At 41.1% G+C, this 18,145-nt stretch overlaps 1 protein-coding gene across 46 annotated transcripts in view; it reads right to left on the reverse strand.

Moving 5' to 3' along the window:
- The window catches only part of LOC132383513 (collagen alpha-2(VIII) chain-like), a 395,145-nt gene that overhangs the window by 215,940 nt on the left and 161,060 nt on the right, over positions 1-18,145 (reverse strand). Inside the window, exon 1 of one of the 46 annotated variants that reach the window (XM_059954595.1) lies at positions 7,105-7,256. The exons of the other annotated variants lie outside the window; for them this stretch is intronic. The gene's annotated coding sequence lies outside the window, so the exon portion shown is untranslated. Of the gene's footprint in view, positions 1-7,104; positions 7,257-18,145 lie in introns of those variants that run through there. 46 annotated transcript variants of the gene reach the window in all.

Consider the following 18,145-nt stretch of genomic DNA (forward strand, 5'->3'; position numbering starts at 1 on the left):
AATATAGCAAAACCACATGCTATTAAAGACACAGATCTTAAAATTTGAAGAAGATCCTAAAGAAGGCTCTCAGCCGAAGTGTTGACTGTTTATTCATTTCCATAGATGTTGACTGACCTGCTGAGTTCCTCCAGTACTTTGTGCATGTTGCCTTTGATTTCCAGCATAGAAACATAGAAAACCTACAGCTCAATAAGGCCCTTCAGTCGACAAGGTTGTGCTGAACATGTCCCTACCTTAGAAATTACTAGGCTTACCCATAGCCCTCTATTTTACTAAGCTCCATGTACCTATCCAAAAGTCTCTTAAAAGATCCAATCGTATCTGCCTCCACCACCTTTGCCGGCAGCCCATTCCACGCACTCACCACTCTCTGAGTAAAATAACTTACCCCTGACAGTCTACAGATTTCTTCATGTTTTAAATCTTAAAATGTTGGGGATCTTCTGCTTTAACAGTTAAATAATAGTTTTAGAAAATGCACGATGTTTGTATTGTTTTTACTTAATGACTAAAGACATCAGAGTGGTGTATCTGCATACAGTGGTATTGTTTCAACAGTGTGTTAAACAGCATCCGTCCATCCTGTTTACCACAGCATACTTGTTCCTTAGTTTTAAAAGTCAAAAGAATTCCAGATAACTTCCCATTATGTTCTTAGCTACTAAGATCATAATCCAGCTCCATTTATGCTCTTGAGTTCATTTTGTTTTAGTTCAAATTGAACTGAAGTTTTTCAAGTGTGAAACTCTGAAGGATTTTGATACTCAGCATATGAATGATTTGGTTTTCAGTTCTTCCTGAGTGGCTGATATTCCATTACATAAAATAAATTGAATGCGTAGTTTAAACATAAGCAATACTTAGCAAGATCCAAGTTCATTATTTTCTCCTTTTAAATATATTATCACATCATTTATGGAAAGGAAAAATGATGTATTTGTCAGAATTATTGACAAGTTATGTGGTTCCATTTCCTTGAAATACTCCAAAATGGGCATTTCAATGCAATCTGAAGTGAAATTCCAAGGTTCAAATGTTCATTTATCATCAAAGTATGTGTGCAATATACAACTCTGAAATTTGTCTTCTCCAGATGGCCACAAAACTATGGTAGTCATTCAAAGAAAAACACCAGCCCCGCTCCCTCGCACAAAAACAACAAATCTCGCAAATGGCAAATTGAAATTCTCAGAATTGTCACCGTTAATAAATTTAATTTTAGTCCAATGATATTTCAAATATTTGAATTATATTTTACAATTTATTCACTTTACAGTTAACTCTTTGTTTTAACAGAAGTTATTTGTGAGTATTTCAGAATGACACTTGGATAGTTTGAATGTCAGTCATGAAACCTGTTATTTTAGTTTATGCAATAACTACTCCTGAACTGATTGGTTAGTCAGACCATTACCGAGGGCCATGCAGAGTTAAGATATTGCTGTGGATCTAAAGTTATATTCCAGGTTCATACGGCAGTTCTCCCTCGTTGATGGACGTTAGGAAACCAGATGTTTTATATCAACAGTCTAGTCATTTCATGGTCAATTTCTATTGATTCTAGCATTTTCTTTCAGATTTATTTAATTACTGGAAATTAACTTGCTTGTTTAGTGTGGTGGGATTCAAACTTATATCACCAGGTCAATAGTCCAGACCTCTGGATACTAATTCTGCAGCATAACCAGTGCACTACCATGTTCCTCTGAATAACATACTATTTTAATGGCATCATCATCATTATGTGCCATGTCATATGGCATAGATCATCATGGTCTTTCCATGGCCATTATTGCTCTTAGCAAATTTTTCGACATAAGAGGAGGTTTGCCATGCCTTCTTCTGGGCAGTGTCTTTACAAGACGGGTGACCCCAGCCATTATCAATACTCTTCAGAGATTGTCTGCCTGGTATCAGTGGTCACATAACCAGGACTTGTGATACACACCAGCTGCTCTCATGGCTTCACATGACCCTGATCGGGGGCTAAGCTGGTGCTACACCTTGCCCAAGGGTGACCTGCAGGCTAGCAGAGGGAAGGAGCACCGTACACCTCCTTTGGTAGAGACATATCTCCACTCCAGCCTTGTACTAATTACCGTTTCATGGTGCAGTTACTGTTGAAACACTCTAAAACATACATGCATATTAAATTTAACAACTTCACCATATGTAGTCATGAATATGTGGTTTTACTATATCTCCAAATTTACTCATAATACAGTACTGTGCAAAAGTCTTAGGCATATATATGTAGCTAGAGTGCCTAAGACTTTTGCACAGTACTGTAGTAATTTTATGTGTTGCACTATACCGTCCTTGGCACTCCTTCTCTGCCACCTGTCACACACCCTTCCCATGGCGCACCACCCTCACCATTCCCATCATCCTTTGCTCTAACCAGATTTACAAACTTGCTCTCCATTCCACATTGACAAATACAGTACTGTGCAAAAATCTTAGGCTCCCTAGCTATATATATGTGTGTGTGTGTGTGTGTGTATATATATTTCCTGAAAGTCAAGAACTTGCAATTAGCACCTGCTGCTCAAAGGATACTCATTGAAATTAGTTCAAACAAACTTTCAGAAAGATTATTCATCATCTTTCCAGCTGTAAAGTTTCTCCAGTACATTTTTCCATGAATTTCTCTGAAACTCTGTTCAGCAGCTCATTTTGCGAGCCTTGTTGCACCGGGTTTCTGTTACCAACTTATGGTTGAATTTCACAGTGGCTTGTTAGCCTGGCCAAATTTGGGGAAAAAATAAACTCCATTTAGAATTGATCTGCTTTCCCTTCACAGTGTGTCTTGTAGCTGCAAGACAGAACAGACCAGGTCAGAGAGCCATTTGTCATCCGTCCCTGCTAGACATTGAATCCAGTCCTGCATTCCACATCTCGTATGGAATTCAATCATTGCATCACCATCCTTGGCTTCAGGCCATAGTAAACATTATGTGTGACCTTTCCAAACCCATAAAGGAATGATTAGTTTTGATATAGCTACACACCCAGAACAATTATGATATATGATCTTTCTGTGTTCCTAAACAAATACTACTACACCAAATATCTAATACAGATAAATCACTTCCCCTTGTCTACATTCAAAATCAGTGGTCTGGAAAGAGCAATACTACATGTTTGAAGATAATAGTACAGGTCTGGCATGTGGAGTGGGTTTTTGAATTAACCCATTAAATGAGGGTGTATACATCCTAGTTTAACACAGGTAAATCCTTCCCACCACTGAGCACATCTACAGAGAGCATTATCACAGGAAAGCAACATCCATCATCAGGACATGCTCTCTTCTCGCTGCTGCCATCAGGAAGAAGGTACAGGAGTCTCAGGACTCACACCACCAGCTTCAGGAACATTTGCTACCCCTCAATCTTCAGCTCTTGAACCAAAGGAGATAACTTCACTCAACTTCATTTTCCCCCCATCGCTGAACTGCTTTTTATTATCAGCTAGTTTGCCAGCATATTTAATCTTTTTCCTTCTTATAGCTTTTTTAGTTGCCTTTTGTTGGATTTTAAAAGCTTCCCAGTCATCTAAATTCCCACTCACTTTTGCTGCCTTACATGCCTTTTCCTCAGCTTTTACGCTGTCCTTAACTTCCCTTGTCAGCCAGAGTTGCCGACCCCTGCCATTTGAGAACTACTTCTTCTGTGGGACATGTTAGTCCTGCAGCTCGTAAATTACTCCCAGAAACTTCAGCCATCTCTGCTCTGCCTACATCCCCACCAGTATCCTCCTCCAATCCACCTGGCCAAGTTCCTCTCTCATGCCTCTGTAATTCCCTCTATTCCATTGTGATACTGATTCACCTGACTTAAGCTTCTCCCTCTCCAATTGCAGTATGAATTCAATCATATATAATCACTGTCTCCTAAGGGTTCCTTTACATTAAGCTCCCTAATAAGATCTGGGTTATTACACAACACCCAGTCTAAGATAACCTTTCCCTGAGTAGACTCAAGGACAAGCTGCACTAAAAAGCCACCTCTTAGGCATTCAACAAATTCTCTGTCTTGTGATCCAACACCAACCTGATTTTCCCAATCCCCTTGTGTATTGAAGCCCCCCCCCCATTACAAATGTGACATTACATTTATAACATGTCTTTTCCAGCCCCCTTTGCAATCTCAACCCTACATCTTGGCTACCATTTAGAGGCCTATATATGGTTCCCATAATGTGTTTCTTTTAGCTTGCAGTTTCTTAACTCCAGCCACAAAGATTCAACTTTCTCCTACCCTATGTCACCTCTTTCTAAAGATGTAATTCCATCTCTTACCAACAGAGACAGACCACCAACCTTGCCTTTGATATAAAGTATAGCTTTTTATGTTAAGCTCCCAACTATGGCCTTCGTTCAGCCACGACTCAGTGATGCCCACATCATACCGACCAATCTCTAATTGAGCCACAAGTTCATCCATCGTATTCCGAATGCTACGCACATTTAAATGCAGCACCTTCAGTCCTGCATTGTTTGCCCTTTTCAATTTGGCCTCTGTAGTGAAGCTTTCAGATGAAAAGTATCCCGTTCAAATGATCTTCAGCCAGTTCTGAAGAAGTGTCTCAGCCCGAAACATCAACTGTTTATTCATTTCCAAAGCCTGACCTGCTGAGTTCTTACAGCATTTTGAATGTGTTGCTGTTCAAATTATCACCTGGTAGAGCTCTTACTAAATTGTGTAAATCACACTTCTTTGCTGTACAATTTGTAAATATTTAGTTGTAAGACCCATCCAATTGCCAGAACAGTCATAGTGCTATAATTCATTTTGTTCTTACTATATCTAGTTAGGTCTGCAAATTTCAACTTTATTACAAGCATAGCCACCCTGTGTCCAATATTCTTGATATTTAGTCCTGTGGCTCTGCCTTCCCTGGTGGTCTTGTAAGTATACATTTCCAAATTTCATAGCATTCTGGAAGCTCTTCCCATTCATGCATCAATAACTTTTTTTAAATAGTATTTGGCTGGGCAAATTTTCAAATTGACATCCAGAGTCTGACTTCATTCAAATACACATCCAGTGTTACGAAGCAAAATTAGAAAAGTATACGTAGTTTTGGTTGACTTCTTGATTCAGAGATCGAGACTCTCCAAATAAACACAAGAGATTCTGCAGGTGCTGGAAGTCCAAAGCAACACACGCAAAAAAGTGCTGGAGGAACTCAGCAGGTCAGTCAGCCTCTATGGAAATTAATAAACAGACAAAACTTTGAACAGAAGCCCTTCCTCAGGACTGGAAGAGGTAAGAAGCCAACATACAGAATGGAAGAAGTGGGAAGGAGGAGGAAATAGAATTACCGGAAGGAGAATTCCATGTTCATGCCATCAGGTTGGAGACTACCAAGATAGAATATGAGGTGTTGCTCCTCCACCCTGAGTTTTGGTTAACTTCTGATACACAGAACAGTGTTCTCTGAATTAAGTCCAATCGGGTAGACCTCCACTTACCTGAAGACAGAGCGTTTTGCCTGTTGCTTACTTAGAAGGAATTTTTACACCATTGTTCTGAAAAACCATTGTAGAAGTCTGTTTCTATTCCTTCCACAGTGAAATTCTGATTTGGGATGGTATAATGTCATTGGGGTTAGCATAACACCGTAAAATTAAAGTGCAATTCTCACTGCCGTGTGTAAGAGATTTGTATATTTTCCCCGCTGCCAGTGGAAAGCACCGACGTCCTCTCTCTCTCCCTCTCCCTCTCTCCTCCCCTCCCCCCCCCCCTTGCTCGATACTGCCAGAAGATGGAGCTGGACTCTTGGGTCTTCGGCAAGGTTTAATCGACACGATTTGTGGATTGGTCTCATTCTTAGAGGACTCTGCAGATTACATTATGATGTGTCGCTAGTTTCTGGTTACTCCTTTCTTTTGTGCGATTTTGATCGGGGTGGACTGGCTCTGCGGCCTGCAGTCAACGAATGACACAGCGCTAAATTGACCTGAACAGAACTAACCTGAACGTTCCTAGACTGTTCCAGTGACTCTGTGGTTTGATGTTTTATGTTCTGTGATTTTTTTTTAAAACTTGTTTTATTGCCATTTGTGTGATTAGTGTTTTTTTTTGCATGTTGGGTGTTTGATGTTTCTTTGAACAGGGTCCATGGAGTTTCTTTGTTTCGTGACTGTCTGTGAGGAAGACGATTCTCAGGGTTGTGTACTGCATGCGTACTGTACTTTGATAATAAATGCACTTTGACACTGGCCATGTGGGTTTCCTTGAGTGATCCAGTTTCCCCAACATTCCAGTGAGGTGTGGTTCGGGTTAGGCTTAGTGAGTCACAGGCATGCGTTACTAGCGCCAGAAGCATGGTGGCACTTGTGGGGTACCCAGCTCAATCGTCGCTGACTTAGTTTGCTGTGATGCAAACTGCACATTTCACTGTATGCTAGGATGTACGTGTGACAACAAAAGCTACGCCTTCTTTCACCAGTTCTTCAGTTCATTTGGTTACCAGGAGACTACAGTGATCAATACCATCAGAAAGCAAATTTAACACCAGGTGCACTTACGCAGTTAAATATACAAATTAGGTTGCATTTAGTCAAGTTGTCTTGCCTCTCCAGAAGCAAGCAGGTACTCACTATTCAAATAGATAGGGAAGAGATTAGGTTGCAATGTGCTGAATAGACAGTAAAAACACTGGGGGGCATTAGAGTTTGTTCATTGAAGTGCAAGTAAATTTTTAACCATCTAATAAGCCTAAATTGTGGAAAATCCCATGAAAATGAGCAGGTTACCGGTGTGATGAATAGCTAGTACCATCTGTCTCCTCGCTTGTCTGAAATGATTTCAGTACATTACAACACACTGAGCTTTTAAGGGATATTTAGTTTTTGAAATAAATTATGTTAAAATCTTTACTGGGTCAAAGCTGTTCTATGTGTAGTTCATTGACACAAAGGCTCTGAAACATTACTGATTGTATGAAAATCTAGTCTGCACTAAACTGCGGGTGAATGGAGTGCGGAGATTTTTTTTTGTCCGATGTGCTTACTGGCTTTCAGCAAAGAATGCTTTACACAAACAGGTTCAGTGAGGTTCAACGATCGCTGTAGAACTTTTAAACACCCACCTTTTAAAATCTCAGACAGACCATCTGTGGCACTCACAGACGAGGCCGAGCTTCACTGCCTTCCTCAGGAACCCCTGGGGCCACGAAAGTGGGGAGCAGCCTCAAACTCTGAATCGAAAGTTGCCAATTGTGTGTGAAGGCCCTCAGCTGGCAAGCTGTACAGAAAAGCTTTTCAATATTGCATTATATGGGTTGATGAAAGAGCCTGCAGGAACCAAGTCTGCAGCTTTATCCCATTGGGAGGAAGGAGCTTAATCATATTTGTTGGATTCAGGTTCTTCTATCACTAACTCTAATTCTGTAACGACATTTTTTCTGAAATTAGCAATCCTCAGTTGGATCTCGTTCACTTTCCCATCGGCTAGACTACGCCTGTTCTCAGAACCTTGTAACTCTCATTTTGTTACTGTAATGCTCTTTCCATATTTCTTCCTATAACACAATCAGAACATTACAGCACGAAAGTAGAGAGTTCAGGTTCGACCCAGGGCAGGACAGTGACATGATCAGCTTTGAACTGAAGTGAGAAATGCTGACTGGGTTTCCTAAATTCTGATCGACCTATCCTGAATGTACAAGGGGTGATTGATAAGTCCATGGCCTAAGGTAGAAGGAGTCAATTTTAGAAAACCTAGCACATTTATTTTTCAACAAAGTCCCCTCCTACATTTACACACTTAGTCCAGCGGTCGTGGAGCATACGGATCTTGGATTTCCAGAAAGAGTCCACAGATGGGTGATTGATAAGTTCGTGGCCTAAGGCAGAAGGAGATGAGTTATACAGCTCTCGTTACTAGCACATGCAGGTCAACTCTGAGTGATTATGCAGAAAGTTTGAAGTTAATAACTCATCTCCTTCTACCTTAGGCCACAAACTTATTAATCACCCCTGCTGTGGACACTTACTGGAGGTCCAGGATCTGTATGCTCCACGACCGCTGGACTGTGTGTGTAATGTAGGAGGGAACTATGCTGAAAAATAAATTTGCCAGGTTTTCTAAAAACTGACTCCTTCTACCTTAGGCCATGAACTTATCAATTGCCCCCCCCCCCCCCGTGCACATTAAAGGTAAACTAAAAACAAATGATCCTTTTACCATGATAATGTAGTGATAGCGTGACGCTAATACAGCTGGGGGTGTCAGAGTTCAATCCCATCACCCTTTGTAAGGAGTCTGTACATCTTCCCTGAGGAATGTCTGGGTTTTCACCCAGGGGGCTCTGGTTTCTTCCCACAATCCAAAGATGTACCCTGGTGATTAATTGGTCATTGTCCCTTGATTAGGTTAAGGTTAAATCGGGGTTATCAAGAGTTGCTGGGTTAAAGTGGCACAAAGGGCCAGAAGGGCCTACTTCACATTGTATCGCTAAATAAAAATAAAAATTAAATAAAATCTTCCTAGTTTTGAAAACTTCTTAAAATACTTTTGGAGTAAAGTCACTGATGTGTTATGTGAAATATATTAAAATACAAAGAGTATAATTATCAAGCCAGGACATATCTAAGTGAGGGTGAAATTTCATTCATGTCAAGCAAATTCATGACACAGTCATATGAGTGACATTCACTAGGATGATGTATAAAATGGCTGCCATTATCAAGTCATAGAGTCACAGAGTCATACAGCACAGAAACAGGCCTGTTAGCCTAACTGGTCCATGCCGAGCAAAATTCCCACCTCAGCTAATCCCATTTCTCTATATTTGACCCATATCCCTCTAAGCCCTTCCTATCCATGTACAAATGTTTATAATGTACCTGCCTCAGTTACTTCCTGGGAGAGCTCATTCCATATATGCACCACCACTTGGTGACAAAACTGCCCCTCAGGTTCCTGTTAAATCTTTCTGCTCTTGCCTGGTATGTTTTGTAGCTTCCAAACATTAAACTAGTTCAAAGGAAGACATGGGAATCTGGGAATGTGGATCTAACTTCGTGTTTACTTTAAGCGAGGCATTCATGTATCACGTGATAGCATGGTGACATTAGTAATTCATATATTTTTACATATAACCCATAATTAATTCTTTAAACAAACAAAATTGCTTAAACACACACACACACACACACACACACACACACAGTGATTGATAAGTTTGTGACCTAGGGTAGGAGTCAATTTTAGAAAACCTAGCACATTTATTTTTCCTACATTTACGCACATGTCCAGAAGTGGTCCACAGCAGGGGTGACTGGTAAGTTCGTGGCCTTGCGTAGAAGGAGATGAGTTATACAGCTCTCATTATATGCACATGCAGTTCAACTCTGAGTGAAAATGTAGAAAGTTTGAAGTTAATAACTCATCTCCTTCTACTGTCGGCCATGAACTTATCAATCAGCCCTGCTATGGACCACTTCTACAAAGAAGGGATCCGTGTGCTCCACAACCACTGGACTAAGTGTGTAAATGTAGGAGGGGACTATGTTGAAAAATAAATGTGCTAGGTTTTCTAAAATTGACTCCTTCTACCTTAGGCCACAAACTTATCAATCACCCCTCATACAAGATTACCCACAAATTTCTGAAATATTCAATGCACAACACTCCTTGCTGCTTAGCTATAAACTCCAATAGAGAAAGCATCTCAACTATACACACAGTATTTTAAATAACACAACTACTATATAAAGACATCCACAGCCTAGTAAATTTTAAATTGTCCCATTCAGGCCTAGCAATGTAATTACTGTGGAGGCGTCTTATTCTTGTGGGATAAAGTCTTTCCTGACGAGAGAGGTCATTCTGTCTGGCAGGTGAAACTTGTGGCTGGGAAAACAATCGCAGTTTCTGGGGCCTCCTCTGCAGTGGTTGTAGGAGTTGACTCTGAGACTGTAGGAAGTGATACACACAGCTTTGAACACCAATGTGCTCATTTTTTCTCTCTGGATCGACTTCAATCCCTTTCTTTTTTTCTCATGATCTTTTTCTCTCTTTCACACCATTCTCTTTCTCTCTATCTTTTCCCTCCTAGTTGTTCTTCTAGTTTTTGTGTATCTTGACCTTGCGAAGTTCCATTTAGTTCACTGGAGTATTCTCTTATTAATCCTACCTTCACTTCCTTTACAATCTGATCTCTCCTCTTGGTTTCCTCACGCACATCATCTGACTTTGATCCCAGCACCTGCAGTGTACTTTGTGTTTATCATCCAATTAATCCTCTGTTTTTGTTTCCTCATTGACTCCTTTCTTTTTGGCCTTCCATTCATCTAGCTGGGCTTTGGTCTTTGCATCTACTTTTGCAAGCAGTTTTTTGTCTCCCACTTGAAGTTCTTGCAATAACCTCAATGCACACAGAGCAGAGTCTGGTTCTTTATACTCAAGAGCTGAACGCTTGCACCTTTCCTAAAGCTCCTCGAACTCTCTTCCAGCTTAAAACAAAGCCAAATTTCGCATGTAACTGCCTGTTTAATGTATCAGAAGATTTCTCAGATACATTGCCTACAAAAATAGTTGCAGTTGGACTACTGCTTTCATCACTGCCTTGCTTCCTTTGAGCAGCATGGTCCTTCCTTGGTCCAATATGCTTTCCAACCAAAGGCACTGAGGTTGGCACCAACACCTGCTTGTCCTTTGTTGGGCAATTGATCATGGTGTTTGGAATGGAGACACTTGTCCATTTTCTATGTCACTTGTGGCATCATCCAGTACATTTCTTAATTCACTTTCAGTTAGCTTCATTGCAGGGGATGTGACAACAAATCATGGATAGATCATGTGCAGTTTTGGTCACCTAATTACAGGAAGGATATTAGTAAGGTTGAAAGAGTGCAGAGAAGGTTTACACGGATGTTGCCGGGACTTAAGAAACTGAGTTACAGAGAAAGGTTGAATAGGTTAGGACTTCATTCCCTGGAGTGTAGGAGAATGAGGGGTGATTTGATAGAGGTGTATAAAATTATGATGGGTATAGATACAGTGAATGCAAGCAGGCTTTTTCCACTGAGGTTAGGGGAGAAAAAAGACCAGAGGTCATAGGTTAAGGGTGAAGGGGGAAAGTTTAAAGGGAACATTAGCAGGGGGCTTCTTCATACAGAAAGTGGTGGGAGTGTGGAATGAGCTGCCAGATGAAGAGGTGAACGCAGGCTCACTTTTAACATTTAAGAAAAACTTGGACAGATACATAGATGAGAGGGGTTTGGAGGGACATGGCCCAGGTGCAGGTCAGTGGAACTAGGCAGAAAAATAGTTTGGCACAGCCAAGAAGGGCCAGAAGGCCTGTTTCTGTGCAGTAATGTTCTATGGTTATGTGATCTATGGTTCTATAGATCTCCAATCAAGTTCTTAGCTAGACATTTGCAGGCTTCAGTTTAGTAGCCTTGAACTGCTGTTCAAACTCATTTTGTGAAATGACTGAAACAGTGTTCAATTCCATCTTAATTAATCTGCCGTTCACATCTGGTGTAAGCCATATTGCTTGTCTACTGTTAGCTTTCACATTGTAAATCTCATGGCTACCCAGTCCTGTGCCACTGTCATCATTGTTGGACTTTTCATCAACAGAATGCAGATTAGTGCTCTACTTGAAACTGTAACTTGATACTTTAGCTTTTTCTTTTCCCTGTGCAGTCAATTTATTTTTGTCTGCCCAATGTACTATTTGTCTGTGTCATACTTTGTGGCATTTCCTACAAGTTACACACTTAAACCTGCAATAGTCTGGTGTACGTGAGCCCCTGCCACAAGGGTAACACGATTTATTTGGACAGGCCGGTTTCTGTTTAAACATTGTTTGCACTCACTTTCATTCCTGACCACAACTCAATTGCACCTCTGTCCGTAGTTTCCATTAAAACAGTGATTTCAACTGCTCTTTTAAATGTGGGTTGTTCTTCAGGTAGGAGCTGTGTTTGAATGCTTTCTTGTAAGACTCCACAAACTAAATGATCTCTTAGTACATCATTAAGCCCATCCCTGAACTGACATTGCTCAATCTCTTCAATTCAGCCACCGACTCTAAAATGGAATCCCCTTCCTTTAGATTCCACTTATGAAACCTGAAGCATTCTGCAGTCAACAATGGCTTTGGTTCTAATTGCTCCTGTATTACTTTCACAATATCGGCAAAGGTCATTTCTGCTAGTTTGGTTGGAGCAGTTAAACTTTGAAAGGAAGTATATGCCTTTAAACGCAAACACAAGGAAATCTGCGGATGCTGGAAATTCAAGCAACACACACAAAATGCTGGTGGAACACAGCAGGCCAGGCTGCATCTATAGGAAAAAGCACTGTCGATGATTCGGGCCAAGACCCTTCGTCAGGACTAACGTTTGAGTTAGTCCCGATGAAGCGTCTCTGCCCGAAATGTCGACAGCGGTTCTTCCTATAGATGCTGCCTGGCCTGCTGCATTCCACCAGCATTTTGTGTGATATGCCTTTAAACCCAATGATTCCAGCAAAATTGGTACTCAATCTCATTATTTTACTTGCTTCAAAATATTGTTGAATTTGCTCATAATACATATTCTAGTTATCTTTTGTGTAATCAAATGCATCAATTTTCTGATGTAGCCAGCCATTTCTGCTCTGTTTGTATGATTATTATCACCAAGTACTTATTCTTTATGGACCTGTGAATGATTAGGTTTTTAAACTTTTTTTAAGACTCAGTCATATCCTACACATGCTGCTCTGTTTGGCCATTCCTCACAGTGCTTTTCTTTTTAACTGGAACATCTCGCGGCACTTGTATGAGTCGGTAGCCATCCCGGGTTCGTTTTAAAAATACCTCATCATCAATGTTATGTTTTGTAACGTCAAAGCATTAAACTAATTCAAAGGAAGACATGGGAGTCAGAAAATGTGGGTTTAGCTTTGCATTTACTTAAAGCCAGGCTTGCATGTATCGCGGGAATATGATGACATATGCAGTTCACATATTTATACATATAACCCATATGAATTGTTTCAAATGAACAAGGATGTTCACTCAAACAATTTACAATACTTCTAAAATATTTCTGAAATATTAAATACATAAGATCATCCTAAACCCATTCCCTCCAGTTCTTTATTCCGCAGCCCTAAGAAAGATTACGTTTACCTTTATCTACTATAATCCTGCAGTAAATGCAGCAATTATTAGAAAATATACAGAAAAAAAACATTCTGCCACAGGAGGAGCCTAAATCCTCCCCTCACAGGATAGACCTGAATGGAAGGAAGGAAGAGGATAAGTGAACTGTAGCCACAAATATTTTGTTGAGTCAGGAACCCCACATTTGGTCCTTCCAAAACCAAAGCACACAGATACTTAAAACAGTCTTGGGAACCTTTTTTTAGAGCAGCTTCTGGAGGTCACTTTAAGGCCAGTTGGTCAGATTCCACAAGCTCATGCAAAGTACTTGTTTGACCTAATACCTTTGTCCAATTGGAAGTCTGCTCTGGCTCTTCACTGGGGTAGGAAAGTCTCTCACACAGAGCCTCTTTAAGCCATTCAGCAGCAGCCTCAATGGGAATGTGTTTTCACAGGAATTATAACAGACTAAACAGGTCATTCCTGAACGACTGATAATCCTGGAAATTTTACAGACAGCAGCAAGAGTTGAACACTGATCTTAGAGCTAGTGATGCAAAAACATTATGCAAACTGCTACACTACCATACCACCCTTTTCTTTTTTAGAAAGACTTTACAGGCTGGATATAGATAGAGATTTAAGAGCTAATCTCAGAATAATCTCGACCTACATCCACCTGACGAAAGGTCTTGGCCCGAAACGTCAACAGAGCTTCTCCTTCTAGATACTGTCTGGCCTGCTGTGTTCCACCAGCATTTTGTGTGTTGTCTACATCCTTTCAGTCCTTTTAGAGTTTTGCAATTTGCAATTCTTCTGAACTCAAAGGACTACAGATCTAATCCAATAAATTTCTCTTCAAATGGCAGTCCTGTTGTCCCCAGAATTGGTCCAGTAAAACAAATCTATTTTCCCTCAATGCCAAGTAAATCATTTCTAAAGTAAGAAGGCCAAACTGAACATAATACTCAACAGTCAAATCACCAAAGTCTTGCATGCATAGTTGTTGCAAGAATCTTAGCTCTTGAAATGAAGACCAAGACCATTTGGATTCTTAACTGCCAACTGCTTCACATTTCCTTTCAATTAACAAGCATATCCAAGTTCCTTCATACATCAATGTTTCACAATCTATTGTTATTTAAAATAGGTTTTTTCTTGCACCTGGGTATGTATATACTTGTGCATGACAGTAAACTTAACCTTGAAACTTTAAACATTACTCTGCTTTCCTATTTTTCCAACCAAACTGGATTACTTCACATTTATCTATGTTATCCTGCTCTTGTCATGTGTCTGTTCATGAACTCAACATGTCCAGATCACCCTGAAACCTCTTTGCATTTTCCTTATCACCCAGATTTACGTCAGAGGCAAAATCTGAAATACTCCCTTTGGTACCTAATAATGTGGCCACTGAGTGTATGTGCGTGGTCTTCTGCTGCTGTAGCCTATCCACTTCAAGGCTCGACGTGTTGTGTGTTCAGAGATGTTCCTGTGCACACCACTGTTGTAATGTGCGGTTACTGCCACCTTCCTGTCAGCTTGAACCAGCCTGGCCATTTTCCTCTAACCTCTCTCTCTCATTAACAAGGTGTTTTCACCCAGAAAACTGCTGCTTCACTGGGTGTTTTCTTTGCACTATTTTCAGTAAACCCCAGACACTGCTGAATATAAAAATCCCAGGAGATTTTCTGAGATACTCAAACCACCCCATCTAGCACCAACAATCATTCCACAGTCAAAGTTACTTGGATCACATTTCTTCCCCATTCAGATATTTGGTCTGAACAATAGCTGAACCTCTTGAGCATGTCTGCATGCTTTTATGCATTGAGTTGCTGACACATAATTGGCTGATTAGGTATTTGCATTAATGAGCAAGTGTATGGGTGTACCGTGTGTGCTCGTGGCCTAGTGGATAAGGCATCGGACTAGTAACCTGAAGGTCACTGGTTCGAGCCTCAGCTGAGGCAGCGTGTTTGTGTCCTTGAGCAAGGCACTTAACAACATATTGCTCTGCGACATCACCGGTGCCAAGCTGCTTGGGTCCTAGTGCCCTTCCCTTGGACAACATCAGTGGCGTGAAGAGGGGAGACTTGCAGCTTGGGCAACTGCCGGTCTCCCATACAACCCTGCCCAGGCCTGCACCCTGGAAGCCTTCCAAGGTGCAAATCCATGGTCTCTCGAGACTAACGGATGCCTAAAAAAAATGGGTGTACTTAATAAAGTGGGCAATGAGTGTATATTGTGATTAGTTGGAGCCCCATAACTGATCACTGAGGTATCCCACTAGTCAATCAATGCCACCGTGGAAAAGATCTGTTTATTCTTGCTCTCTGCTTCCCATCTGTCAACCAGTTTTCAAACTGCCAGTATATTATTCACAATTCCATGTGCTTTAATTCCATATACTAGACCGTTATTTTTGGACTCAAAGACCTTTCAAAAATCCAATACACTATAGGATCAATCAACCAATATCAATCAATACACTATAGGATCAATATCCAATCAATAGGATCCAATTATCCTATTTTTTGTCTTCGACCTGTTCCAACTTTGAGATATTCCCGTAGGTTTGTCAAAGGCAATTCCCTTACATAAATCTGAGTTTGTTTTGTCTAATCGTATTGAGTTTGTCTATTATCCAATACCACATCAAAGTTACAGATATTGTGTCGCATTTGGAAAGGCTCATAACAATGTCTCGGATATGGTGAATTATAACATGATGCTGTGTAATTCAGTTCCTTGGCTAATTTTATTTCTCTTCTCCACCTCAAAAGTTCCCTTTGCCATAACACTTCATGACCATTTGTGATCTTTAACCATAAACACAAGAAATTCTGTAAATGCTGGAAAGCCAGATCAACACACACAAAATGGGTGGCAGAGTAGTATAGTGGTTAGCACAATGTTTTACAATATTTCAGTAATATTTGAGTAATCTTGTCTATTTATTAGTTGATTAAGCATTCTTGTTTTCACTTTAAAGTACCAGTGATCCGGGTTCGACTCCTGTCGCTGTCTGTAATTTGCACATCCTCCCCATTTCTTCCAGGTGCTCCAGTTTCCTCCCACAATCCAAAAGATGTATTGGTTGGAAAGTTATTTGGTCATGGTAAGTCGTCCTGCGATTAGGCTGGGGTTAAATAGATGGGTTGGTGCGTGGCATGGTTCCAAGTCCAGAAGGACCAGTTCCACACTGTATGTCAATAAATCAATCAATCAATGCTGGAGGAACTCAACAGGTCAGGCAGCATCCACAGAAATGAATAGATAGTTGGCATTTCAGACTGAGACCTTTCTTAAGGACTGGAATGGAAGGGGGAAAGATGCCAGAATAAAGAGACGGGAGGAGGGGAAGGAAGACCAACTGGAAGGTGACTTGTGAAACCAGATGGGTGGGAAAGGTAAAGGGCTGGAGAGGAAGGAATCCAATAGGAAAGGAGAGTGGACCGTAAGAGAAAGGGAAGGAGAAGAGAGGTGATAAGCAAGTGAGAAGAGGTAGGAGGCCAGAATGGGGGAGAAGGGAAGGGGTGGGGAGGGAAAAATTATTTTGCCAGAAGAAGAAATCAGTATCCATGCCATCAGGCTACCCAGATACTCAGATGAGCATGGCCTTATCGTGGCGGTGGATTGACATGCCGGAGTCGGAATGGGAATGAGAATTAAAATGCTTGGCCACCAGGAAGCTCCGTTTTTGGCGGATAGAGCGGAGGTGCTGGACGAAGTGGTCCCCCAATTTATGACAGGTCTTATCAAGGTAGAGAAGGCCACATTGGGAGCACTGGATACAGTTGACGAGCCAGCAGATTCTGACATCTCCAAAGGGACCCTACCACCAAACTCATCATTACTTCTCCCCCTCTCTCTGCTTTCTGCAGAGATTGCTCCCTCCATGGTTCCCTCACTCATTTGACCCTCCTCACCAAGCTCCTTCCTGACACTTAACCCTGCGATCAACCAAAGTGCTGTTCACCTCCTCCATCACATCCATTCAGGCCCCCAGACAGTCTATCCAGGTGAAGTATGGCAAGTGCTTACCTCGTTATTTTGATATAAGACACAGGAGCAGAATTAGGCCATTGGGCCCATTAACGTACTTGATAATAAAATTTATTATGGACTTTGACCTTTCAGAATAAATGATAAAACACCTATGCAGTACCTTCCTTGATCTCAAATTCTTCATGATAGCCTGTAGACAACAAATATTTTGAAAGTCCAGTCACGGTAAGGCTAAATTATTTCAATTTATACACTGCAAAGTCCCAGCAGTACCAGTGAGACAGATGACCTGATAAACTAGTTTTGGGATAACTGTTTTTGGGAATAAGCAGAATATAACCATATAACAATTACAGAATGGAAACAGGTCATCTCGGCCCTTCTAGTCCGTGCTGAACGCTTACTCTCACCTAGTCCCACTGGCCCACACTCAGCCCATAACCCTCCATTCCTTTCCTGTCCATATACCTATCCAATTTTGCTTTAAATATATAACCATATAACTCGAATGCTCGTGTTGTTCTTTAAATAACTCCCTTGGATATTTTATGACAGCAGACATTACCTAAGTCGAATGTTGCATCCAAAAATAGTCCTTCCAAATGGTGCGGAGCTCCTTCAAGAGAAGTCAGAGTCTCTTGTGAACCAGACTGAAATTCTCTGAAAGAGTCCTGGCCTTCAGGGGCTTTCCACGTTCCTTGCCATGTTTGCAAGGTTGACTGTTTTGAGCAGAGGAAATGTTTTGCTATGTTTATAAAGGGCCTTGGCAAGAGCACACCTGGGGAACTGTGTGAAGGGTTTCTCCTTACCTATGGAAGGATGTGCCCGAGAGAGAGAGCGTGCAGCAAAACTTCATCAGATTGTTTCTTGGCGAGTATGAGGAGAGACTGGATTAACTTGGCCTGTGTTCACTGAAATTTAGCAGAATAAAAGGGGGTCTCCTAGGAAGATACAGAATTCTGACAAGGCTGGACAGACAAGACGCGGAGAGAATGTACCCCTGGCTAGGCTG

Source organism: Hypanus sabinus, chromosome 30 (assembly GCF_030144855.1).
Source record: "Hypanus sabinus isolate sHypSab1 chromosome 30, sHypSab1.hap1, whole genome shotgun sequence".
NCBI classification, from domain to species: Eukaryota; Metazoa; Chordata; class Chondrichthyes; order Myliobatiformes; family Dasyatidae; genus Hypanus; species Hypanus sabinus.